Source organism: Mustela putorius, unplaced genomic scaffold, assembly GCF_011764305.1.
Source record: "Mustela putorius furo isolate JIRA1106 unplaced genomic scaffold, ASM1176430v1.1 tig00003972_pilon_pilon_pilon, whole genome shotgun sequence".
Lineage (NCBI taxonomy): Eukaryota > Metazoa > Chordata > Mammalia > Carnivora > Mustelidae > Mustela > Mustela putorius.
Genome location: NW_025422115.1, coordinates 13694046 through 13720996, shown reverse-complemented (window position 1 = coordinate 13720996; position 26951 = coordinate 13694046). Strand labels below are relative to the sequence as shown.

Sequence of the window (26951 nt, the reverse complement as noted above, 5' to 3'; positions counted from 1 at the left end):
CCTTGCAGACCAAGAGAGAGTGGAGTGATATATTCAAAGTCCTGAAGGGAAAAAAAAATCTGTTAACCAAAAATACTTTACCTTGCAAGTTGTCCTACAGAAATAAAGGCAAGCTGAAGACTTTCCCAAACAAACAAAAGCTGAGGGAGTTCATCACCACTAGACTTGCTTTAAAAGAAATGCCGAAAGGATTTCAGATTGAAACAAAAAGACGTTAGTCAGTAACATAAAAACATGGAAATATACAACACACTGATAAAGGTAAGTATATAATCAAATTCAGAATATTTTAAAAATATTATATGATGGAGTGTTAACCATTTTAGTATAAAAGTTAAAGGAAAAAAGTATTAAAAATAATTATAGTTACAATAATTTGTTAATGGGCACAAAAAAATAAAAGGTAAATTCTGATATCAGAAATATAAAAAATTAAATAAAAGAGAAAGAATAAAAATAACATTTTTAATGCAAGAGAAGTTAATGTAAAATAGACTGTCACAGCTGTAAGATATTTTATTTAATCCTTATGGTAACTGTGAGGCAAAAAGCTACTGTCCTATGGAAATAAAGTCTACTATAGATATGCAAAAGATAAAGAGAAGGGGTTAAAAGAATACTACAATGGAAAGTTATCAACTTACAAAGGAAGACAGCAAGAGAGAAAGAAAGGAATAAGAGGATTATAAAATAGCCAGAAAACAATGAATAAGATGGCATTAGTAAATACCTACTTATCAACAATTACTTTAAATGTAAATAGAATACCTTCTCCAATTAAAGACATATAGAGGCTGAATAGATTAAAAAGGAGATCTAACTTTATGCTGCCTATAGGATATTCAGCTTTCAAGACATACATAGGCTCGAAGTGAGGGGATAGAAAGAGAAATTCCATGCAAGTGAAAACCAGAAGATAACAAGATTAGATATATTTATGTCAGACAAAAAGATTTCAAGTCAAAAACAGTAATGAGAGACAAAGGTCAGTAGGTAATGTCAAAGGAGTCGAAAGGAGTCGATTCATCAAGAGGATATAATAATTACAAATATAAGTGCACCCAACATTGGAGCATCTAAGTACACTGAACAATTACCAAAAAATCTGAGGAGAGAAACAGACGATAGTACAAACTCAATACCCCACCTGCAACAATGGGGAGGTGATTCAGATGGAGAATCCATAAGGAAATGTTGGACTTGAACTATATCAATGACCAAATGGACCTAACAGACATATTCAAAACATTCTATCCAACAGCAGCAAATATACATATTTTTCTGAAGTGCACAGGGAACATTTTCCAGGATAGATCACATGTTAGGTCACAAAACAAGTTTTAACAAATTCAAGAAGATTAAAGTCATACCAATTCTTTTTCTAACCACAATGGTATGAACCTACAAATTAGCAACAGGAAAAAAAAAAAAAGGGAAAATTTATAAATATGTGGAAACTTAACCCCACACTTGTGAACATCCAGTAGGTCAAAGAAGAGACCAAAGAGAAATAAAAGCAATTCTTGGAACAAATAAAAATGAAAACACAAGGTACCAAAACCTATAGGATGTAGCAAACCCGATTCTAAGAGGGAACTTTATAGTGACCAATACCAGCTTTAAGCAAAAACAAAGATGTCAAATAAAAAAACTTACTTTTACATATCAAGGAACTAAAAAATAAGAAAGAAAGAAAGAAGAAAGAAAGAAAGAAAGAAAGAAAGAAAGAGAAAGAAAGAATCAAGCTAAGACCAGATTTAGCAGGAAGGAGAAAAAAAAACAAAGATCAGTCCAGATATAAATGATAGGTGCCCACTGGATCCTCACCCTAAGCATAGGCATGGCTTTGGTTTTTGTCCCTCCCTGGGCCTAAATGCCAAGTCTCAGCAAGGATGGGATTTGGGACATAGACTCATCCTTGACAAATCAGCCAAGAATACAGGAGGAAACCATGCCAGGTGCAACCACTGGGATCTCATTGGAGAGCCTGGTTCTAGATAAAACCTGATCTTCAGACCCATCATGTGTCTAATTGCTGAATCCAAACATGAACCCTAAGCCTCACCCTAATGCTCATCCTCAACCACCCCCCAGGGAGTTCTGCGTGGTGCCATCAAGATAAGCCCCTGGACTGTGGATTCCCTGTCCATAACCTCAACCCTAACCCTGGCTGTGGCACAGACAGGGCCCAAACCCTAGTTCTGAAGGCACATGGATTTGGGACACCTGGCCATGCCAGGTAGGAGCACAGGAAGAAACCAGGCCACTTGGAATCCCCAGGGAGTTGCTGAAGAGCATGGTCCTAGTGAAAAACCTAAACCTCAGTGATACTATGAACATTGCCCCGAGACCATACCAGAAACTGAACCTCACCCTAAGGCCACCCCTCAAGCTGGCCCTTGGGGCAAGATCTATGCACTGCCATCAGACCCTTAAATAGCCAAAGCACTCTTGAGGAAGAACAAAAGTGGAGGCTTCACAATTTCTGATTTCAAACTATATTACAAATCTATAGTAATCAAAACAATATCGTAATGGCCTTAAAATAGGTAGACAAATGGAACAGAATGAGAGCCCAGAAATAAACATACACATATATGGTCAACTACTATTTGACCAAGAGGTTAAATATATTCAATAAGGGACATAATCTCTTCAATAAACTGGAAAACTGAAAAATAACATGCAAAATAATAAAACTGATTCCTTATATTATTCACAAAAATTAACTCAAAATGGTTAAAAGACTTCAATGTCCATCCCTTAGAATATAAAACTCCTGGAAGAAAACGTAGGAGAAAAATTCTTTAACATTGGCCTTGGCAAAAATTTATTTTGGATGTGATACTAAAAGCACAAGCAACAAAAGCAAAATTAAACAAGTGGGAATATCAGACTAAAAAACTTCTGCATAGCAAAAGAAATAATTAATAAAAGGTAAAGACAACAAATGGAATGGAAGAAAATAGGTGCAAACCGTTTATCTGATAACAGATTTATATGCAAGGTATATAAGAAACTCAACAAGGAATAAATCTGACTAAAAACAGGCTGAGAATCAAAATAGAATTTTTCCAAAGAAGACATACAAATAGTCTACAAATACATGAAAAGATGTTCAACATCCATAATATCAGGGAAATGCAACTCAAAATGATAATAAGATATCACTCTATACTTCTTAGAAGAGTTAATATCAACATGACAAGAAATAACAATTACAGAAGAGGATGTGGAAGAAAGAGAACAGTTATGCACTTTTGGTGGGAATATAAACTGGTGAAGCCACTATGGAAAACAGTATGGAGGATTCTGAAAAAATTAAAAATAGAACAATATATAATCTAGCAATCTCACTTCTGGGTATATATCTAAAGGTTAAAAGACGTGAAATAAAACAAAAACAAAAACTTACACACATACATTATATATAAATATATATTTATAATATAAATATATATTTTATAAAGTATATTTATTTAAATTTATTTATTTATAAACAAATATATATATTTATATTCATTTTATTTATATATTTATATTTATATATAAATACATAATATATTTATATATTAAAATAAATATATTTATTTAAATAAATATACTTTATAAAATATATATTTATGTTATAAATATATATTTATATATAATGTATGTATATATAAATATATATTTATATATAATGTATATGTGTAAGTTTTTGTTTTGTTATATATAACAATTATAAAACAATATAACAATTATATATATATATACACTTACATACACACAGACACACACACATACACATATGTTTACACACATATATATGTAAAACTGAATTTTTTCCAGCCCTGAGAAAGAAGGAGATTTTGCCATTTGCAACAAACGTCATGGATGGGCCTCGAGGGCATTATCTGAGTGAAATAAGTCAGACACAGAAGAAAAATACTTTATAATCTCATTTATAAGGAAGCTATAAAAATGCCAAACTATAGAAACAGAGAGTAGAATTGCGGTCTCCAGGGTCAGGGATGGGGAGGATGGGGGGAGTGGGAAGATATTGGTCAAAAGTTAAAATCTTCCATTTATAGGAATAATATGTTCTAGGGGTCTAATATACAACATAGTCACTATAGTTACCCTACTGTTTTATATACTTGAAGGTTACTGAGAGTAAATCTGTAATAACCTTACCACAAAACGGTAATAATGTAAAGTGACAGAGTTAATTAATCCTATTGTGGTAGTCATTTTGCAAAATTTACATGTATCAAATCAACATGTTATATACCTTAAACACACAACAATGTTATTTGTTAATAATACTTCAATAAAACTGGAAAACAAGAGATGGAAAAATAATACAATTGCATTGATTACTAATAAAAAAATCCTCAAACTTAGTATTCTTCTCCAAGCATACCAAGGCTAGGGTGGGTCTTTGTGTTTCTATATAAATTGTAAAGATTGAAAAGTTCCCTGCGGTGCCTATATGGCTCAATTAGTTAGTGTATGCCTTCAGCTCAGGTCGTGACCACAGGGTCCTGGGATCAAGCCCTGTGTTGGGCTCCCTACTCAATGGGGAGTTTGCTTCTCCCACTTCTTCTGCCTTTCCCTTAACTTGTGCTCTCTCTCTTTCCCTACCTCCCTCTCTCTCAAATAAATAAAACTTAAAAAAAAAAAACAAGTTCTTTAATAAACACTTTGGGTATTTTTTTAAAAAGATTTTATTTATTTATTTGACAGAGAGTTCACAAGTAGGCAGAGAGACAGGCAGAGAGAGAGGAGAAAGCAGGCTCCCTGCTAAGCAGAGAGCCTGATGCTGGGCTTGTTCCCAGGACTCTGGGATCATGACCTGAGCCTAAGGCAGAGGCTTTAACCCACTGAGCCACCCAGGCCCCCCACACTTTGGGTATTTTTTTTGAGTATATTAATAAATTAATGTATCTTCATTTATTTATAGTTCATTGTGGCTACGTGGAGGTAGAGCACTTAACAAAACAAAATTTTAGCCCTCATAAAGATTTACTTATTTCAGTTTGAATATCCTTCAATAAGACATTAAATTTCTTCCATACAGTCTTGGCATGTCTTGAGTTAAATTTAATTGTTGTTGGGTATATATTCTGTTGTTATGGACAATGATATATTTAAATTATATTTCTACTTAAATTACATTTTATAACTCTGTTTTTCTGGCATACAGAAATGAAATTTAATATGGATCTTATATCCAACTACCTTTAAAATCTTATTAATTTGAATAATAATTTCTATGGATTCTGTCTTTTGGGTTTTCTATGCAGAATATCTACCTCTGGTCACATATTAACAGAACAGAAAGATATTCTTGTTTTAATTTTTTCTTTCTTTATCATTATAATTTTAAAAAAAAATTTTAAATTTTAATCCCATGTAGTTAACATACAGTATTCTATTAGTTTCAGGTGTATAATATTGTGATTTAATAGTTCCATATATTACTCAGTGTCATCAAGATAAGTATACTCTTAATCCTTTCATCCATCTCCTCACCCAACTCTCCTCTGGTAACTGTCAGTTTGTTTTCTATAGTTAAGAGTCTGTTTCTTGTTATGTCCCTCCTTTTTTTTTCCTTTGTTCTTTGATTCATTTCTTAAACTCCACATATGAATGAAATGATATGCTATTAGTCTTTCTCTGACTGGATTATTTCACTTACCATTACGCTCTTTCAATCCATCCATGTTGTTGAAAGCAGAAAGAGTTTAGACTTTTTCATGGCTGAATAATATTCCATATTATATATAACACATCTTCTTTATCCATTCACCACCTATCAATGGACACTTAGGCTATTTTATGGTTCAACTATTATAAATAATGCTGCAACAAACATAAGGGTGCATCTATCCCTTCAAATTAGTATTTTGTATATTTTGTGGTAAATACCTCATAGTGTGATTACTGGATTGCAGGATAGTTCTATTTTTAATTTTTTGAAGAACTTCCATACTGTCTTCCACAGTGGCTCCACCAGTTTGCATTCGAACCAATAGTGAGAGAGCTTTCCTTTTACTCCAAATTCTCCTCAGCACTTGTTCTTGCTTGGGTTTCTATTCTATTCTATTCTATTCATTCATTCATTCATTTGTCAGAGAGAGAGAAAGGAAAGAGCACAAGTAGGAGGAGTGGCAGGCAGAGGAAGAAGCAGGTTTCTTGCTGGGCAAGGAGCACAATGCGGGACTTGATCCTAAGGACTTTGGGATCATGACTTGAGCCAAAGGCAGATGCTTAACTGACTGAGCCACACAGGCACAGCTTGAGTTTTTTATTTTAACCATTCCACAGCTGTCAGGTGATATCTCATTGTGACTTTGATTTGCATTTCCCTGATGATGAGCAGTGTTGAGCATCTTTTCATGTGTCTGTTGGCCATCTGGATGTCTTCTTTGGCGAAATATCTGTTCATGTAATCTGTTCATTTAATTGGATTATTTGGGTTTTTTTGGTGTTAAGTTCTCAATATATTTTGAATAATAACCCTTTATCAGATGTGTCATTTGCAAATATATTTTCCCATTAAGTAGGTTGCCTTTTAGTTTTCTTGGTTGTTTCCTTTTGCTGTGCAGAAGCTTTTCATGTTGATGTTTAAATTTTGTTTTTGTTTCCTTTGCCTCAGAAGACGCATGTAGAAAAAAGTTGCTACATCTGATTCAAAGACATAGCTGCCTGTGCTCTCTTCAAGGATTTTTCTGGTTTCAGGTCTTATAAGTAAGCCCTCAGTCAATTTTGAGTTTATTTTTGTGTATGGTGTAATAAAATAGCCCAGGTTCATTCTTTTGCATGTAGCTGTCCAGTTTTCCAAAAGCATTTGTTGAAAAGACTTTCTCTGATTGCATATTCTCATCTCCTCTGTTAAAGATTAATTGACCATATAACTGTGGGTTTGTTTCTGGACTTTCTATTCTGTTCCCTTGATCCATGTGCCAGTACCATATGGTCTCGATTACTACAGTTTGTAATATAACTTGAAGTCTGGAATTGTGATGCCTCCAGCTTCGCCCTCCCCCCCCCCCCCACACCACCCCCAAGACTGCTTTTGCTATTTAGGCTCTTTTATGCTTCCATACAAATTTCAAGACTCTTTCTTTCTAGTTCCGTGAAAAACATTTCTCTCTCTCTCTTTTGTAGTGTCTTTATCTAGTTTTGATATTAGCATAATGCTGTTCTCAGAATAAATTGGGAAGTTTTCCATCTTTTTCTTTTTTTTTTTTAAGTTTGAGAAGAATAAATATTTACTCTTCTTTAAATATTAGGTAGAATTCATCTGTGAAACCATTTGATCCTGGACTTTTGTATGTTGGAAGTTTTTTGATTACCGATTCAATTTCATTGTTGGTAATTTTCTTTTCAAATTTTCTATTCTTCCCTGTTTCACTTTAGGTAGGTTATTTGAGTCTTTTTTTTTTTTTTTTCTATTTCATTTATTTCTGTTCTAACCTTTTGGTTTTTCTTTGTTCTTTGTTCTTCTTTTTTTTTTTTTTTAAGCTACTTAAGTATAAAATTAGTGGTTTATTTGAAGTTTTTCATGCTTCTTGATGTAAGCATGTATTACTACAAGATTCCCTCTTAGAACTACTTCTGCTGCCTCCCAAAGATTTGGGACAATTTTGCTTTCATTGTAATTTCTTTCCATGTAGTTTTGATTCTTTTTCTTTCTTGGTTGACCCATTCTATCTTTAGTAGCATGTTATTTAACCTCCATGTATTTGTGTCTTTCCTGATTTTATCTTGTGGTCAATTTCTAGTTTCATAGCACTGTGGTCAGAAAAGATATACAGTATAACTTTGATCTTTTTTTTTTTTTTAAATTTGTTGAGACATGTTTTGTAGCCTAATATGTGATCCATTCTGGAGAATGTTCCATCTACACTGGGGAGGAATGTGCATTCTGGTATGTTAGGATGGGAAGTTCTGAATATATCTACTAAATCTGTTTGGTTCAGTGTGTCATTCAAATCCATTGTTTCCTTGTTGGTTTTTTGTTTGGATGATCTGTCCATTGATGTAAGTAGAGTGCTATAGTCCCCTACAATTATTGTTTACTATTCCTTAGTTCCTTTATATTTTCTACTAAATGTTTTATGTATTTGGGGTTTCCCATGTTGGGTGCATAAATATTTACAGTTGTCATATCTTCTTGTTGGGTTATTCCTTTTATTATTACATAGTGTCCTTGTTAGCTCTTGATAGTGTCTTTGAAAAAAAATCTATTTGTTCAATTTAAGCATTGCTAATCCACCTTTTTTTGACATCCATTTGCATGATGAATGTCTCTCCACTTTAAATCTGTTTTTGTCTTTAGGTCTGAAGTGTGTCTCTTGTAGGCAGCATATATACAGGACTTCAGTTTTTATCTATTCTGTCACTGTTGTCTTTTGATTGGAGCATTTGGTCCATTTATGTTCAAAGTAATTATTTTTATGTGTGTATTATTGCCCTTTTGTTACTTATTTTGTAGTTGTTTTTGTAGTTCTTCTCTGACCTTTTGCTGGCTTTCTTTAGTGATATACTTAGATGTATTTCTCTTTATTTGTTGCATGTCTATTACTGGTTTTTGATTTGTGATTACCATTAGGTTTGTATATAACATCTTCCGCAATAGTAGAAGTTGGGTGACTTAAGTTTGAACCCATTCTTTATTCTTCTATCCCTTAGGTTTTAGGTATATGGTTTCATATTCTCTATGGTTTTATCTTGTGAATGCCTTGACTCGTTTTTACAGATATATTTATTATCAATGACTTTGTATTTCTCACTTATTTTTATTTATGATTTTTCCTTTCCACTCAGAGTCCCCTTTAACATTTCTGGTAAGGCTAATTTAGCTGTCATGAACTCTGTTAATGCCTTTAACTTTCTTTTGTCTGAGAAACTATTTCTCCTATTCTGAATGATACCCTTGCTGGATAGACTATTCACGGCTATAGATTATTCCCATTTAGCACTTTGAACATAGCATGCAACTCCCTTCTGGCATATAAAATTTCTGTTGAAAAATATGGTAATAGCCTTATGGGGTTTCTCCTGTATGTAAATGTCTTCCTTTCTCTTATTGCTTTTAAAATTCTCTCTTTATCACTACTTTTTGCCATTTTGATTACTATGCATTTTAGTGTGGACTTCCTTTGGCTGATTTTGTTGTGTGATCTCTGTACCTACTGGATCTGGATTCCTTCACCAGATCAGGAAAGTTTTCAGCTATTATTTCTTCAAATAAATTTTCTGTTCCCCTTTCTCTCTCTTCTTCTGGCATCCTTATAATGCAAATGCTATTACTCTTGATGGAATCATTGAGTTCCCTAAATCTATCTCATTTGGCATAGTTTTCCTCTCACCTGTTCAGCTCCATTCCTTTCCATAACTCTGAATTCCAGGTTGTTAATTTGTTCCTCAGCTTCCTGTAGCCTGTTATTTATTCCATCTAGTGGATTTTTAATTTACTTTATTGTTTTTTTATCTCTATTTTTTTTATCTTTTTGTTGAGGGTCTCACTGATGTCCTCTGTCTATTCTCAAGTCCAGTGAGTATCTTTATGATGATTACTTTAAATTCTCTATCCAACGTATTATTTCCATTTTGCTTCCATACTGTTATAACTGTCTTGTTCTTTCATTTGGGGCATATTCCTCTGTCTTCTCATTTTGTCTACTTCTCTCTGTCTTTTTGTGTTAGTAAAGTCTGCTACATCTTCTGGCTCTTAAAGTAATGGCCTTATGATGAATAGGTCCTCAAGTGTCCTGCAGTACAGTGTCCCCTTTTTCCAGAACCTAGTGCTTCCGGGGGTATCTTCTGTGTTTTGTGTGTCCTGCTGTTGTGTCCTGGCCACGTTTTCCTTCAGTGCAGTATTCTGTAGAGGCTCTCTTTGTCTGTTGTGGGCAGTGGTTTGTTCTCAGCCAAGGTGGGACATGTAGTTTTCAGTGTGAGCACTGGTCTGCCTGTGTAATGAGACCTTCTTCTGCTGCTGTTGCCAGGACAGGGCCAGCCTGTGTAGACCCACAAAATGCATGTGGACAGGGCATACAATTTTAACAAGATGGTTTCAGGCTACTGTCAGCATTATTGGGACTGAGGCTCTGCATAACGTGTATTGGAAAATGGTGTTGTCACAGTTCATGCTAATCTTCTGGGAAAGGGGTCTGAAGTCTCAGGACTGGGGCAAATATGACTTGTAAGGGCAGATCTGCTTAAGCCCTGGGGGTTCGGTGGGGTAAGCAAGTTAAGTGAATATTGGCACCCTGCTGGTTCTCACAGGTGGCCCTGTTTATGCTGGGAGATTAAGGGGAATGGTGCCTTCCAGCTCCTTTTTTTTTCTAGTGAAGTCCCTACTGAACCCTGTCCCTCTGGGGCATGCTCTAAGATTAGTAAATAACTCCCTCCTGTATATCCCAGGTGTTTTTTGAATCGCTTCTTACACTGTATCTCCACAAGCTGTTTTGCTATCACTTTAAGGGTAAAGACTCAGCTTCCTATCACCAACACTTCACCCGGGCTGTCCCAGAACCAAATCTGCTGATTTTTAAAATTCTAAGTTTTTAAAAGATATTTTACTTATTTATTTATTTGTCAGAGAGAGAGAGAGACAGAGAGCACAAGCAGGAGAACAGCAGGCTTAGGGAGAAACGGGCTCCCTGCTGAGCAAGGAGCTCAATGTGGGACTTGATTCCAGAACCCTGGGATCATGACTTGAGCCAAAGGCAGACATTAACTGATGGAGTGACCCAAGTACTTTTTTTTTTTTCATGGAGAAATTCTAGTCTTTAAACCCCACTATTGTAAGAACTCAAGAAATTCTACCCCTCTTGCTTTCAAAGCCAATTGGTATGAGGATTCATCTTCCCTGTGTTGGCTCTCTGTTGTGATAGTCTGTTTTCTCCTCTTCTATGGCTGAGGTTCCCTCTTCCCAATGAACAGCCATGGTTCATTTAGCTACCTCCCCCATTTATCTCTGCCTTTCCTAGCTCTTTGAGATGGCCTCTTCTCTACCTTTGGTTGTGGAATTTGTTATGCCAGTCTTCATAAAGTCATTTTCTGGATTATTTATGCTGATATGAGTGTTACCTGGTTATTTTCATGGGATAAGGTGAGCTTTGGGTCCTCTTACTCTGCCATCTTCCCAGCCTCTCTGCTATTTCTTTATAACTTTATTAAGACATCTCATATACTGTTTTCCTGGGACCTAGTCTCCAGAGTCATGTCTTCCTTCATTTCAGGATTTTTTTTTTCTAATAATATCTTTAAATATTTTACTGTATTTGATTTGTTCTTTTCCCTTTCTCAGGAATATTACCTGTGTGTTTGTGAACACTGTTTACTGTTGGCTAACTGGGGCAATGTATTCATTTGCTTTTAGTGATTGCAAATTAATATTATTTTTACAAATTAATAACTTTTATTGAATCTATCAAGGATGTAAGGTTTCAGTGCAAATGACTAATCTGAAATCTTTAGAGAAACACTAGTAGACATTTGCTTATTTAAGCACTGCTTACTTGAGATAAGCATCATCAAACACTATCTTATCCATTAAGACTATTGAGCCAAAAGTGTTTACTAAATTACTAAATGCTAAATGTGAGCAGCATGAAAACGTGAAATCTCTGAGAACCCCAGAGATGAGAGTTTCTCATCCTCTTGCAGGTTTCTTACCCAGGAATTTCAAGGGCTTTCAAAGGGAGGATCAGGGAGAATCCTGAGAAAGCCTCTCCAATGGTACAACCTGTGAGAAGGCAACAGTCTCTACTGACAAAACTCTACCCAGACATGTATTGCTGTGTTCCCTGTGAAATAAATACCTTATTATACAGGAAGAGAGAAGCAAGTGCTGTTGCATTAGGGAAGTGTTGGAAACCTACTGCAGCTATGAGAGAAGAACTGGAAAATAAAGGAAACTCTACTTTCAGGGAGAGTAGGAATACTTGCTAGACTCAACATTATGTCTGGAGAGGGAACAGAAACACCTGAAGAACTAGATTTACAAATTTTGCCTAAGACTAGATTTCAGTCAAAATATCAGATAACAACCACCTTCCCCTGTTATAGCCACTAATACACTAACGAGCAGTGAATAAAAACAATAGTGTAATCCAGGTGGAGAAATTGTGGAGAGACAGATCCTCCCTAGGCAGAAGAAAAGGGAAGACCCAAATCCAAGTCACAAGACTCAAAGTTAAGTAGGAAGAAAACTTTAAACCTGTATCAACTTCCTACCATATAAGCAAAAACCCTTACACTAAAAGCCTAGGAGTATTAAAGGCATACTCATCTCTAGACATACAAAACATTTACCTCAGTGTCTATCATTCTATACAATATGTCCAACAATAATCCAAGAGTAGTGGTCTGAAGAGACAGAGCAGTCATTAGAAAGAGAACCAGGGACGCCTGGGTGGCTCAGTTGGTTTAGAAAGAGAACCAGACATAAAAGAGATGTTTAAAATAATCATTTAATATGTTAAAGGCTTTAATGGAGAAGGTATACAACATGCAAGACCAATAGGTGATTTCAGTGGATCAATGGAAACTAATATGAAGGAATCTAATGGGAATTCAAAAAAACAAAACAAAACAACATAGGGGACATGAAGCATGTCTTTGATGGTTATATCAATAGACTTATCACAGCCAAAGGAAAGAACCAGTGAGCTTGACAACAGTTGGACAGAAATTATCCAATCTGAAACACAAAGGAAAAAAAAATAAGTTAAAAAATCAGAACAGAGAAACCAAGAGCTATGGGACAATAACACACTGTCTACTATTTGCCATATTGTTAACTCCATATTCAAGCCAACAAAAACACATGAAATCCTTCTAATGTTTTACTCTAAATTTCACTTTTGGAATTATCTAGAGAAAACTCTTGTTTTTCTTAAAGGATTCATGTAATTAAGCAAGGTCCATCCAGATAAGTTCCATATCTTAATTTCAACTATGCCATGTAAATAACATAACCTAATCATGGGAGCAAAATATATCAAATTAATGTATGGAAGAATATATTGAGGTTAGAAAATTTTGGAAGCCATCTTAAAATTTTCCCTATACAACTGAAAAAGCCCTGGACAGGCTTGCCAAGGACAAAAAGATAAAGCACAAAAAAATCAAGATCATAAACAAAAGAGGGAGCAACATAATTATATGATTACAAAATTAAATGAAAAATGCTCTATCAATAATTCTACAACATAGGTTAAATCATCATATTCCTTAAAAAAGATGAACTACCAAAACTCATTAAAAAAATAATCTTTATAAATCTATATCTATCAAAGAAATTAAATTTTAATTAAAAATATTCTAAGTACACAACTCTAATCACAGCTTCTCTATGAAATTTTATCAAACATCAAATATTATAAAGCATCTATAGTACTATGAACACAAACTTTTCCAGAATATAGGACAAAAAGGAACATTATCTGGATCATTTTATGAGGCCTGCCTTACTAATAGCAAAAACAGACATATATATATTACAAGAAAAGTTAATAAAACTAATGAAGGCAAATATTCCTTATTAATGTAGACACAAAAAACCATCAACAAAATAAGAACAAATTGAATCTAGCAATATATATAAAACACACATCATGACATGTAAGATTAATACCAGGAATGAAAGGCTGGTTCACATTTAAAAAATCAGTCAATGTAATGCAGTATGAATAGGAAAAATTATTTGATCATTTAGGAAATGTAGAAAAACAATTTGATGAAAGGGAACATGCATTTATGAGAAAAATCTCAGAAAACTAAAAATAGAAAGGAACTTCATTAATCTATAAAGAGCATCTACAAGAAAACAAAAACAAAAACACTGCAGCTAACATCATTCCCTTCCATTGAATATGGGCTAGACTTAGTGACTGCTAATTAGTAGAAAATTGACAAGGATAAAATTGTAACTTTACAGTGGAGAAATCTGGCAGGCAGTATCTAAACAAAGAGATGAAGACTAATGCCACTTGTAACAAGTAATGTTGATAACACATAATCCCTAATATTATGTGATGGAAAATTTCTAATATGAGAAAATGTCAGAAAAGCCTAAACTGAGGATATTCCACAAAATATTTCACAGTAGTATCCAAAAGTGCCAAGGCCAATTTGCCACAGATTAGAAGAGATTAAGGACACATAAAAACTAAATACAACATGGTATCTGGGATTGGATCCTAGAACAGGAAAAGGACATTAGTGAAGAAATTGATTAAAGTGTCAACAAAGGCTGTAGCTGAGCTAATACTTTTGTGCTTACATAAACTTCTTAGTTTTGCCAGCTTTGCCATGGCTATATAACATGTTAACAGTAAGGGAAAGTAAGCAAAAGGTAAGTGAGAAGTTTCTGCATTACAATTTATAATTCTTTTGTAAATCTAAAACCTTTTCAAAAGAGATATAAAAGCAATCCTGTAAACTTATAAAGCTATACCAGCAAAAATATCTTCCAAGAATAAAGAAAAATAAACTTTTCCAGACATATAAAAATGGAAAGAATTCATCATCACAAGAAATGTTAAAGGAAATCATTCTCATGGGGGGTTAAAAAATGGAAGCATGGATGTACACAAGAATAACCAGCCCTCTGAATGGTAATGACATAGATAAAAAGCAAAGGCCAGAAGTATCATTTTTGCATGATTCCACTTATATAGCTAGCATTCCTGAAATGGCAAGATGGAAATGGAGAGCATATTAATGGTTGTCAAGAATTAAGGAAGGAATGAAAGAGGAAGGGAAATGAGCATGGCTATGAAAGGGCAACATGAGAGATCCTTGTGGTTATGGAAATGTTTCATATCTTGATTGTGTTACTAATCTGTGACACACTTTATAATCTTTATAACTTGACTACACATATATAATATATAAGACTACACATGTATATATCATTTATATATATTTCTTATATTGATATTTTAATCAATAATTAAAATTTTAAAAGATAATTAAAACACCCTATCAACCAACTGATGTGAAAGTATTTTTAACTAAATGAAAATTTTGTTGAATATAAATGTTGAATGAAAATGAGCTCAGTAAAAACCATCAATGATTCTGATTCAGATTTTGTCAAAGTTGTATGTTTCATTTACCTAAGCTATCTGATTTTTGTTAAATCTGAGTTATGTGCTCTCCTTACCTTGTGGTTGGACTCTGTTGGCGATTTTATCACCAGATCTGTGGTAGGCCCTTGGTCAGGTCATCATAAGTCAACTCCTGAGAATGTTTCAGCATGATAATGCAATACTGACTCTCAGGTAATAAAACAAGTGTCATCTTCTAAAGTTGGCATTTTCTCAATATGCTGTGACACTCTATTCTCTTACTTGTAGGCAACTCCATTAAGGAAAATCAGAGATAGAATTAAAATTAAAACTACTAGTTTCTCATCTCCAGGTATTCAAAGGTGCTTTAACATTACCAATCAAGACAACTTGGGTACAGGCTCACGTGCCTGAAGAAGTCTGAGGAGGAGGATTCACAAGGGTTGTTTCATAAATATATTTTACTTGATATAAAGTCTGTTCAATTCTTTGTTTTAAATCTTTGGGATTTTTCACAGCTGATAGAATTCCTTCAAATTCAGTGTCAAGGATGGACTGTCAGTTAGGAAGCCTGATTTAAACAGATGGTAGAAGAATGAGCCTTTTTGGGATAGAACTCATTACATCTGTGATGAGGGTTTAAAATGCTTTTCAGGTGACTGATTTTGAGACTCTAAAAGAAGCTCAAGAACTGGCCTCATGATCAGTCTGTAACTGTCTGCTGGGAATATTTTGGGAAGATTTGTGGGTCTTGCTTTGGAGAAGAGAATCTCTGTTCCTGGCACATAATTGTAGTTGAAATGTGTGTTCTTTAGGGACAAACGTGCTAATCTGCTTTTATACCCCAGGCAACATTTAGAAACAGGTGCTGGTTCTTAATGTTGATGCGACAGTTACTCAAGGCTTAATCTATGGTCATCTTTTATCTTTTTATTCTCCCTTATTATAACGTTCTTGAGTGGATTGTTTTATAGCAAATACAGACGATGCCTGCAAATTACCAAAAATAATAGACAATTGGTTATATTATTAATATAATTATTCAGTCTGTGACGTTGGACTCTGTAGATTTTGTACTACACTACTTTAACTTTATATAATAAATGAACGCATCCTAAAATAAAAATAAATGAGATCGGAGAGTAGGCTGGGCAGCTTTTTTCGGATTTCAAATTGACAGATGGAACTTAACATAGAAGATGTTTCCAGAAAAGGCAGATTTTAGGGAGTGTGAATTTAAGGGACATTTTTAACAAGACAGGTTTATGTCATGTCTGTCCTGGCCTTGGGCCTCTTACTATAGATCTATCCTGGTATCTCCTTTGATCCATTCTGTACTTCACAGAGAGTGGCAACTGTGACTATTTTCCTAGGTCCAAGGTAAGTGGCTAAATGGTTTTCAGTGGGAAAAATAGCTAGTGGAGTGGAGAACTGGAGAAACCAAGTTATTTTCCCCTCTCCCTGGCTGTCTTGGCTATGTGTTAGGGACATGGAGCCCACTAGGTTCAATGAGGTTCCTCTTAACTGGGCTTCCATGAGGCTATTCTGAACACTCTCTCCTTTGTCCCACTAATATGGGGGACTAGGGTGTCCCATCTTTACTAATCTCTAGGTCATCTTATATGCCCTGGTTGCTCTGCCTTTTAATCACTTGTCTAACAAATCCCCTACATTCAACTCTCTCAGTTGTTTTCCTAGTCACTCTCTGACCAGCTCAAGTCAGCTGATATGTAAGGTATACTTCCCATACAGAGAGACATATGCTTACTTCTTCAAGTTAATCTGTCTTTTATGCTTCTTCCAGATACCAGGTCTTCTTTCAGTGGCACTGTGCTCCTTCTAAAAACCTAGCTTCCCAGAGCCACATTTTCCACCATGCCTAATGTACCCCTTTGCTTGGTAAGTACCTGCTCGTTCATTCAGGTCTCAGTTTGAAGATCACCTTCCTGGCTACTTAGGTGAGGTCAGGCTCCCCAGTTACTGTCTTTCAGAGAATTTTGTCCATCTATTCTCCTTAACTTATCACAGTTGTGATTTCATACTTTTTGGTGACAGTGTTGATTAATGTCCATCTTCCCTACTGACTACAAACTTCATTAAGATCTGGGCTTTTGCAGGGTGCCTCAGTCAATTAAGTGTCTGACTTCATCTCAAGTCATGATCTCAGGGTCCTGGGATGGATCCCCAGATCAGAGTCTGAGCTCAGCAGGGAGTCTATTGTCCCTGTACCCCTCCCCTTACTTCTTACTTGTGCTCTCTCTCTCTCTCTCTCTTAAATAAATGGATAAAATCTTAAGAAATCTTTTTTAAAAGAGCCAGGCCTTTGCTTCCTGCAGTCACAATTGCATTTCTAATTCTGACAAGAGGCATTACTCAGAGGAGATGATTACTAATCATATCAGCCAATAAATGAATGAAAATCCAATTGCCACTTCAGACTGCAGTCAAATGTATGAGTAGGTTAAGCAAGATATTGCCCTCATAGGAACAGTTGTGGACTCTGGTCCTCCTCTGCTTTCCTCACTCTTTTGGCAATATTCTTAGCACCTGCCAACTGTCTGATGTGCTTTGTAGACTCAAATGCAATAGTTTTGTTCTCTGTCCCTATCAGAATTGGTGGTGTATTTACTCATCCATCATCAGAACTCTTATTTTGTAAAGAAACAGAGTAACATATTTCAGAGTACAGTCATAGCAACTGTATTGCCTGGCTTTTGACTAGGTACCTCATCTCTTTGTGTCCCTATTTTCCTTAGCTGTGAACTAGGAATAATAATGGTATCTATATCTCCTATAGCTGTTGGGGAGTTAAATAAGTTAAGTGTAAAGCCCTCAGAACAGGGCCTAGCAGAAGGAAGCTGCCAGCACATGTCGACTATGTTTTTAAACTATGCTGATGTTGTAGACACTATATGACACATTCAAGGACCAAATAAAATTCATAATTTGTATCTAATTACTTCAATAAGGATTACAAGCTTAATTGCTGCTAATGCCCATTGCTTATCTAATATCCTCAGAAGCCTTGCTTCTTACATGGAAATAAACATTTTCATTAAAACAAAGCTTTATATCAAACAGGAGTTGAGTTGTTTTTGAAAACAAATGTAAGGCTAATTCTCAGATTAGAGTTGAATACTTTTTTTTTATGTGAATTTTTTTTAAATTTTTTATTTTTTATAAACATGTATGTTTATCCTCAGGGGTACAGGTCTGTGAATCAGCACTCACCAAAGCACACACCCTCCCCAATGTCCATAACCCCACCCCCCTTCTCCCAACACCCCTCCCCCCAGCAACCCTCAGTTTGTTTTGGGGACTTGTGCCTTTTGCTTATGACTGGGTTGTTTACAGTCAGTAATATGTCTCTAGATTTAGAGCTATATTTAAATAATGAAAGATTTGAATGGAAAAGTGGCTATTAAGAAGTCAGTCTCCCCTGTAGACTATATCTTATCTCCTAAGACTCCTTCTGGGGATGTTTTATCTGAGATCAATTGGTGCTTAGAATGTAATGCTTCTCAAATCTGTGTTTCCAGTATTTTTAGTATTAGTCTTACATCTTTATATGAAACTAAATCCTAAAACTTCTATGAATTGTTATAATGTGTAATTATAGTTATGAAAAAAATGTATCTTAAGCCATATGATGTTAGCTATCTTGGGATAATAAAAGCATGGTGCTTAGTATCCTTATAACTGACCATGTTTGTTTGCTAATAAATTCCTAATGTCAGATAGCTTTTTCCTAAATTATAATCAAAGGCTAGAATAAGCCCAGCTCTAATTCCAAAAGGTGATAATACTTCTCATATGAGTCAGTAGACAAGCCATGTGAATGGAGTAGTGGAAATTCACAGTAATTACCTCTGTAAAGCTGCTATCTTTCTGATATGGTATAGGCTTCTAAGGGGAAAGCATTGTATTGGCCTCAGATATCTCCAAATCAACATCCATGGCCAGAAGATACAGAAAAAAAAATGTCTACAAAGTTCTGAGGGAAAGAAACTGACTAAGCTAAGACACAATTAAAGAATAAAAGCAAGGGCAAACATTCTTAAAAATAGGAGTCAGGGGATACAGCAGTCATGGGTCTTTCATGGAAAAAAAAAAAAAAAAAACTTAAAAAATAAAATCCACCCCAGTAAGTACTGGCTCAATTTAAGAATTCAGGGAAAAGGTCAAAGTTTCTTCCTGAATCTTCTGGGCCTTAAATGTTTTCAGCTTGAAATAATCTGCAAGCCAAAGCAGTATATCTTGGGGCTACTCCTTCTGAACCCCTATACTACATATAAATGAAATCAGTGGGAAAGCAGTATTTCCCTTTTATTTCTAAATAGGTGTTAAGTGCCCCCCTAATGTTTTTATAACCCAGGACAAGATTACAAATAGAGACCTTTATTGTATATCTGGAGGTTTAGAAGGCATAAACCAATTTAATAAAGTAATAAAATATGTTATATCCTCTTTATCCTCCTAACTTGATAAATATACTTTATTGTGACCTAGTAGTCTAGGTTCAAATATGAAATTCCTCGATCTTTAGAATTCATCCTGGAACATGGCACTATAAGGAAAGTAAGCTTCTGGTTTCTGGCCCCAAGCCTGCAGCTTCCTACTTTCTCTTCTCATCTCAAGCTCCATCCCACAGCACAATAAATGTGGATAAGCCATCTTGCAAATGCAAAGTTCATACATATCCCATAAATAGTTAACTTGGCCATCCCTCAGAAAAAGATAAGCAAACACAGCAAAATGTTAACAATTGCTGAATCTAGGTGAAGAGCATACAAATGCTCATTGAATTATTCTAAAGGTTTAAAATTTTTTAAATAAAAATGTAGTGAAAAATTAAGTTTTTGCTATTAAAAAAGTAAACTTCCAAGTTGACCTTTCCCCTCCTTAAGATAATTTAAAAAGAGATTCCAGGAAGGGAGCTATCTCACCATAGACAACTACAGTATAATATGAAGTAGGGGAGGCAGAAGGAAAGGAATTTAGCAAGTTCTGTTTGTTAAAATATCTCTCTATATCCCATTTTTCTGCATAGCACAGCAAATGTTTGTTTACCAAACATTTATTCTTCATTTTTCTGTGAATTGCTTTCCCTTTGACTTCCCAGACCTTATCCCTGTCCCCTTAGAGCAATAGAGCATATACAACTCATTTTGTCTGACTGCCTTCAAAATCTCATGTGTACGTGTTTTTCCTGTACATACGTAATTAAATTTTATTTTCTTCTGTTAAAAAAAAAAAGAACTCAAGGACAAAGGGATATTACATCAGGAAATTTAGTAATCATTGGATTCACCTTAATATAGAAGGAATTTTTTATATTTTGGAAAACATCATTCCAGAAGATAATTTGAAATTTATGGAATCTAACAGTGAAAAATCCTAATGTAAGCAATATATAGCCATGTGGAATATAAATAAGAAAACTTGGAAAGATATCTCTGAGAAAGAGAAAAGAATCTCTGGCTTCTGGGAGCTGACCTGATACTACTGGCCAGGGCTCCCCTGGGGTCAGTAGGAGCTGACATGATACGCACAGATAACCATGTGGCAGCATCCAAAATCAGAGCCAAGTCCTACCCTCAAACCTTATTCCCCCAGACACATGAATACTATAATTCTTTAATGTCCTTCTTACTGAAATGCCCCATGGTTTCCACACTTCATGTTCTCCCTCACTCACTGAGTAATAATTCCAGCTTGTTTAACTGTAGGTGTGTTCCTGATGATCTCTAGCTGAAATGTATTGGCCACCACCTCAGTGTCTTGGAGCTGAATCTATTGAGTCTCTCTAACATTAGTGAAAAAACATTTATTTGAAGTTTTAATTACTCTTTAATTTCCTATTATTTAATTAGAACCAAGAGAAATTATATACATTATTTTACTTAAAAATGAGCATCAAATATAAAATTCTTATGAAACATATCTACATTTTTATTTATTTATTTTATTATGACTTTTTTAACATCATGCACATAAAATTCCCAACAATGTCCCTGAAAAATGTTTTTATTGGTCTAAATTCTTTTTTTTTTTTAAACTTTTTTTTTTAAGATTTTATTTATTTATTTGATAGAGAGAAATCACAAGTAGATGGAGAGGCAGGCAGAGAGAGAGAGAGAGGGAAGCAGGCTCCCTGCCGAGCAGAAAGCCCGATGCGGGACTTGATCCCAGGACCCTGAGATCATGACCTGAGCTGAAGGCAGCGGCTTAACCACTGAGCCACCCAGGCACCCTTTATTGGTCTAAATTCTAAATAACTGTTGTTGCTGCTGTTTTTTCCCCCCATCATAATAAGTGTGCTTTTTAATACCCATCACCTATTTTACCCATCCCCTACCAACCTGCCCTCAGTTTTTTCCTTAAGTTAAAAATTTATTTCTTGGTTTCCCTCTCTCTCTCTTTCCTTTGCTTATTTTGTTTCTTAAATTCCACATATGAGTGAGATCATATAGTATTTGTCTTTCTATGACTTATTTTACTTAGCATTATACTTTAGATTCATTCATGTTATGGCAAATGGCAAGATTTCATTCTTTTTTAAAGGTTGAGTAGTGTTCCATTATACACACACACACACACACACACACACACACACCACTGCTTCTTTATCCATTAATCTATCAATGGACACTTGGGCTCTTTCCAACATTGACTATTATAAATAATGCTGCAATAAACACAATGGTGTAATGTATCTCTTTGAATTAGTGTTTTGTGTTTTTTTTGGTAATTAACCAGTAATGTGATTACTAGATATTAGGGTAGTTCTGTTTTTAACTTTCAGAGGAACCTTTGAAGATATTGTTTTCCACAGGGGCTGCACAAGTTTGCCTTCCCAGTGGTGAGAGAGGGTTCCTTTTTCTCCACATCCTCACCAACACCTGTTGTTTCTTCTGTTTCGATTTTAGTCGTTTCCACAGGTGTGAGGTGATATCTCATTGTAGTCTTGATTTGTATTTCCCTGATGAAGAGCAATGTTGAACATCTTTTCATGTGTCTGTTGATCATCTGTATGTCTTCTTTGGAGGAATGTCTTCTGCCCATTTTTTTAAATTGGATTGTCTGGTTTTTAGTGTCAAATTGTATAGGTTCTTGATATATTTTGGATACAACCTTTTATCAGATATATCCTTTGCAAATATCTTCTCCCATTTGTAGGTTGTCTTTTAGTTTTGCTGATCCTTTGCTGTTCAGTTTTCTTTTAATTTTGATATAGTCTAAGTAGTTTATTTTTGCTTTTATTTCGCTTGTCTTGGGAGACATTGAGAAAGAAACTGCTATAGCTCATGTCAGAGAATTTACTGCCTGTGCTCTCTTCAAGGACTCATGATTTCAGATCTCAGATTTAAGTCTTTAATTCATGTTGAGTTTATTTTTGTGTGTGGTGAAAGATAGTGATCCAGTTTCTTTTTTTTTTTTTTTTTTTTTTTTTTGCATGTAGCTGACCAGACATGTTGGAGACTTTTTCCTATTTTATGTTTGTTCCTCCTTTATCATAGACTAAGTGACCATATAATTTTTTTCTGGGTTTTCTGTTCTACTCCATTGATCTATGTGTCTATTTTTATACCAATACCATATTGTTTTAATTACTGTTTCTTTGTAACAGAACTTGAAATCTGGAGTTGCAATACATCCTTTTTTTTTTTTTTTTTCAAGATTACTTTGGCTACTCGAGGTCTTTGTGATTCCATACAAATTTTAGGATATTCTAGTTCTGTGAAAAATGCTGTTGGCATTTTGATAGGGATTGTACTGAATGTGTAGATTGTTTTGTGTAATAGAGACATTTTAACAATATTTGTTCTTCCAATTCGAAGACATGGAATGTCTTTCCATTTCTTTACATAGTCTTAAATTTTTTTTTTAATCAGGGTCTTATAATTTTTAAAGTACAAGTCTTTCATCTCTTTGGTTAGTTTTATTCCTAGGTATTTTGTTGTTGGTGGTGCAATTGTAAACAGGATTGTTTTCTTAATTCTCTTTCTGCTTCTTTGTTATTAGTATATAGAAATGCAATAGATTTTTTCACATTGATTTTGTATACTGCAACTTTATGGAGTTCATTTATCAGTTCTAGTAGTTTTTGATGGAGTCTTTCGGATTTTTAGAGTATATAGTATCATGTCATCTACAAATAATGAGACTCACATCTTTCATACTCATTTAGTTGTCTTTTATTTCTTTTTGTTGTCTAATGGCTGTGGCTAGAGCTTCCAGTACTATGTTGAATCAAAGTGGTGAGCTTAGATGTCCTTTTCTTGTTTCTGACCTTGGGGGAAAATCTCAGGTTTTCCCACTGAGTATGATGTTAGCTGTGGATTTTTCATAGAAGGCCTTTATTATTTTGAGGTATGTTCTCTCTAGACCTACTTTGCCCAGGTTTTTTGTTTTTTTGTATTTTTTTTTTTAAATCATGAATAGCTGTACTTTGTCAAGTGCTTTTTCTACATCTGTTGAAATGATATATGACTTTTATCCTTTCTCTTACTAATGTGGTATATTAAAATGATGGTTTTGCAAATGTGCAACCAACACTGCATCCTGGAACTAAATCCCACTTGATCCTGGTGAATTATTTTTTCTTTTTTTTTTTTATTTTTTTAGTTTATTTAGGATTAGGTTCACTAATATCTTGTTGAGAATTTTTGCATGTACATTTATCAGAGATATTGGCTTGCAGTTCTCTTTTTTTGGTGTTGTCTTTATCTAGTTTTGGTAACAGGGTGGTACTGGCCTCATAGAATGAATTTGGTGGATTTCCTCCCTCTCCAATTTTTTGTAATACTTTGAGAACAATAAGTTCTAACTTTTCTTTAAATAAATGTCTGTTAAAATTCACTTGTGAAGCTTTCTGGTCCTGGACATTTGTTTGTTGGGAGTCTTTTTATTATTGACTCAATTTCATTGCTGGTAATTGGTCTGTTCAAATTTTATTTCTTCCTGTTTTATTTTTGAAGATTCTATGTTTCTAGGAATTCATCCATTCTAAGTTGTCCAAAAACACATCTACATTTCTATGCTTACAAATTTATCTACTAATCTGTGTGGGCTCATTACATACAGTTGTGGAATACATCTACTTAATATTAGCTGTGGGCTTTACTAGGAGATACTTAAAAACAGAAGCAAGAACAAATAAACAAACAAAAAAACCTCTCATCTTTGTAATTTTCTTCATTTTTAAAGTTTTTATTTTTTTTAAATACGACAACAAATCTATTACATGCAACTTAGTATGTTTAATGTTAAAAATAAAAACCCTTTGGAAATATATTTACCAAGATATTAATGATTGGTGAAGGATGGAGATTTATTCCTCCTTTGTGTATTTTCCTATGACTTTTAAGTTTTTAATAATTATAGTATTTCAGGGGCCCCTGGATTGCTCAGTCATTTAGCCATGCAACTCTTGTTTTTGGCTCAGGTCCAGATCTTGGGGTTCTGAGTTGGAGCTCTGGATTGGGCTCCACCCTCAGTGTGGAGTCTGCTTGGATTCTTTCCCTCTTCCTCTTCCTCTTCCTCTGACCCTCCCCCTGCTCATATGCTATATCTCTCTCTAAAATAATTTTTAAAAATCTTTAAAAAAGAATAACAATATTTTAAAACATATGAAACATGCACACATAATTTAAGGATGCAAAATATTCCCCAGAGATTACAGTAAAACCATCATTATGGTCTTATTTTATTTGATCTAACATTTTGTTATAAGCATTTTTCCTGGTTCAACATAACTAATCCTTTCATGGTCTTCTTATTCAACAAATCATCTTTTCCTTTGGGGCCACTGAACAGTTTCTGAATTGCAGACATAGAATATCATTGATGACAGAAACTTCAAATAACATGTGTGATGTTTAAGGCCAGGCTTTATATACAAATCATAAATGCACAGATATATGTTTACCAGTGGTTCTTTCATCAATACAAAGAACAATATAAAAATCTGTCTTAAACAAATAGCTGTTCTTCTTCAGCAAAAGGCATTTCTTTATAAAATAGTGTCATTCCATTTAATCCAAGTGTACTTTGAAGATTCATTCTTAGAAAGCATTCTGGCTTTCAGTGTAATAAAAAATGGCATAAAGAAAGAGAAACCCTTTGAGATAAAGGCCTGTGATGGAAACTCTGAATACAACAGATCTATCTATTTCAGACACACTTGTTGCCCACTAACTAGCACAAATGTTGAACTGGTGCAGAGATTCACCTTGGGCCATAGGCTTAAACACTTTATGATGTTCTAGGAGCCAGTGATATTAACTTCACACCATTCTTTAGATCTTTTTGATGTGAGACTTAAACCAAGACCAAAACATATGTTTTTTTACTCCTTTATGACTTTATTACAGAAGAAATAAAAAGCTCTTGGAATGCACCCTATCCTTTTACTTAAGACATATTTAGGGAGCTGTGATAAATTCTTAGCCAAGTCTGCACTTTACATCCTCATTAAAGCTATGGGCTTGCTAGCTACATTTTTCCCCCCTCCTTCAAGAGACTTTGTTCTAAGTATAGCATAATTAGTCCCGACAAATGGGCAAGTCACGACACTGCAGTTCTGGATAAACTCCAAAGTTTTAGAGCTTTATATATTGAAAGACAAAACCTTTTGGTGCAAAGGATCAAGGAATTACCTTAACATGGTTTAATAGCAAGGCTTTGATAAACAAATTACACATCATATGTGATATTACAAAAAGTGTAAAAAATGAAATAATGATAGCATTAGTATATAGAGTAATGGAGAAGAAAATTTAGAGGTATGCCAGCTGCCAATATTGCCTATGCATTTGAAATAAGAATATAGGTGTAACGGTAACTTCTAAATGTCTTATCAGTATTCCTCAGTGTAAGATTTTCCTCAGATGTGTGGCTTCTTGAATTATGTTATTTCCCTAGGAAGATTAAGAAGGTTGACTAACAGTTTGTATGTACTCCCAAGAAGAGTGACCTTAAGTCATTGATGATCATGATTTGGTGACATGGGCCTCAGTGAGGAGCTGATGTGGAGCCCACCCAGAGCAAAGTGGGGGTGGGCTCACATGGATTATTCACCTAAACCAGAATAGTCTTCTTTTCCACAGAGCACAGCAAAGAAAATGTGAGAAGGGTACTGCCAAGGGTCAGGCAATTGGAAAACCACAGCAATCCTGCTGTAACTATATGATATTCTAGTAAATTGAATGTCTTCTTCTTCTTCATCTTTTCTCTCTCTCTCTCTTTTAAGAACCAATTAAAGAGAGAAGGTGAAATACTAAATCCAAAGCAGCATGACTCAGATGGCTATAGATACAGGCATAGGAATGAGGCAAGGACAATATGAAGAAATGGCATGGAGGGATGATAGAGGAAGAGCTGGAAGTGGACCCCTGCAAGCCTTCTGATTCTCCTGTCTCAGGGAGTGTCAAGAGCAGAGTGGAAAAGGTAGCAAGTTCCAAAGAACAGGGTTGTTCCCAGGGAACTTTGGGGTCTGTAAGGATTACTTCTTATACTGAAATAGACATTCAGTGACAACCATAACAGACAGAACCAATAGGAAAAGTGTCGTTGGACAAAGGAAGTGTTCTCCAACTTATATAACTGATGGCCTACTGTGCCATCATAGTACCATCACTGTGGTGAAGGAAAGTTGTCCCTAGCAAGCAAACAGTTATTTTGGGAAATAGGTCTAAGTTTCCCCAGACTGTATGTTGATTAAAGAGAAAATGGAAGTCAAACCAAAATCTCCAGGTGAGTTAGGTGAGTTACTTTCTGGATAAACATTAACAACTAAAGCTCCTGAACGGTAAGGAATTCCTAATTAAGGAATTAATTCCCTACCTAGGCAGCCAGTCTCCAAACAGGTTCCAG

General features: G+C 34.8%; 1 protein-coding gene across 1 annotated transcript in view; it reads right to left on the bottom strand.

The window, feature by feature from the left end:
• Nucleotides 1-26951, bottom strand: part of LOC106003318 (gamma-aminobutyric acid receptor subunit gamma-3) — an 89278-nt gene that overhangs the window by 27008 nt on the left and 35319 nt on the right. The gene's annotated exons all lie outside the window — the stretch shown is intronic.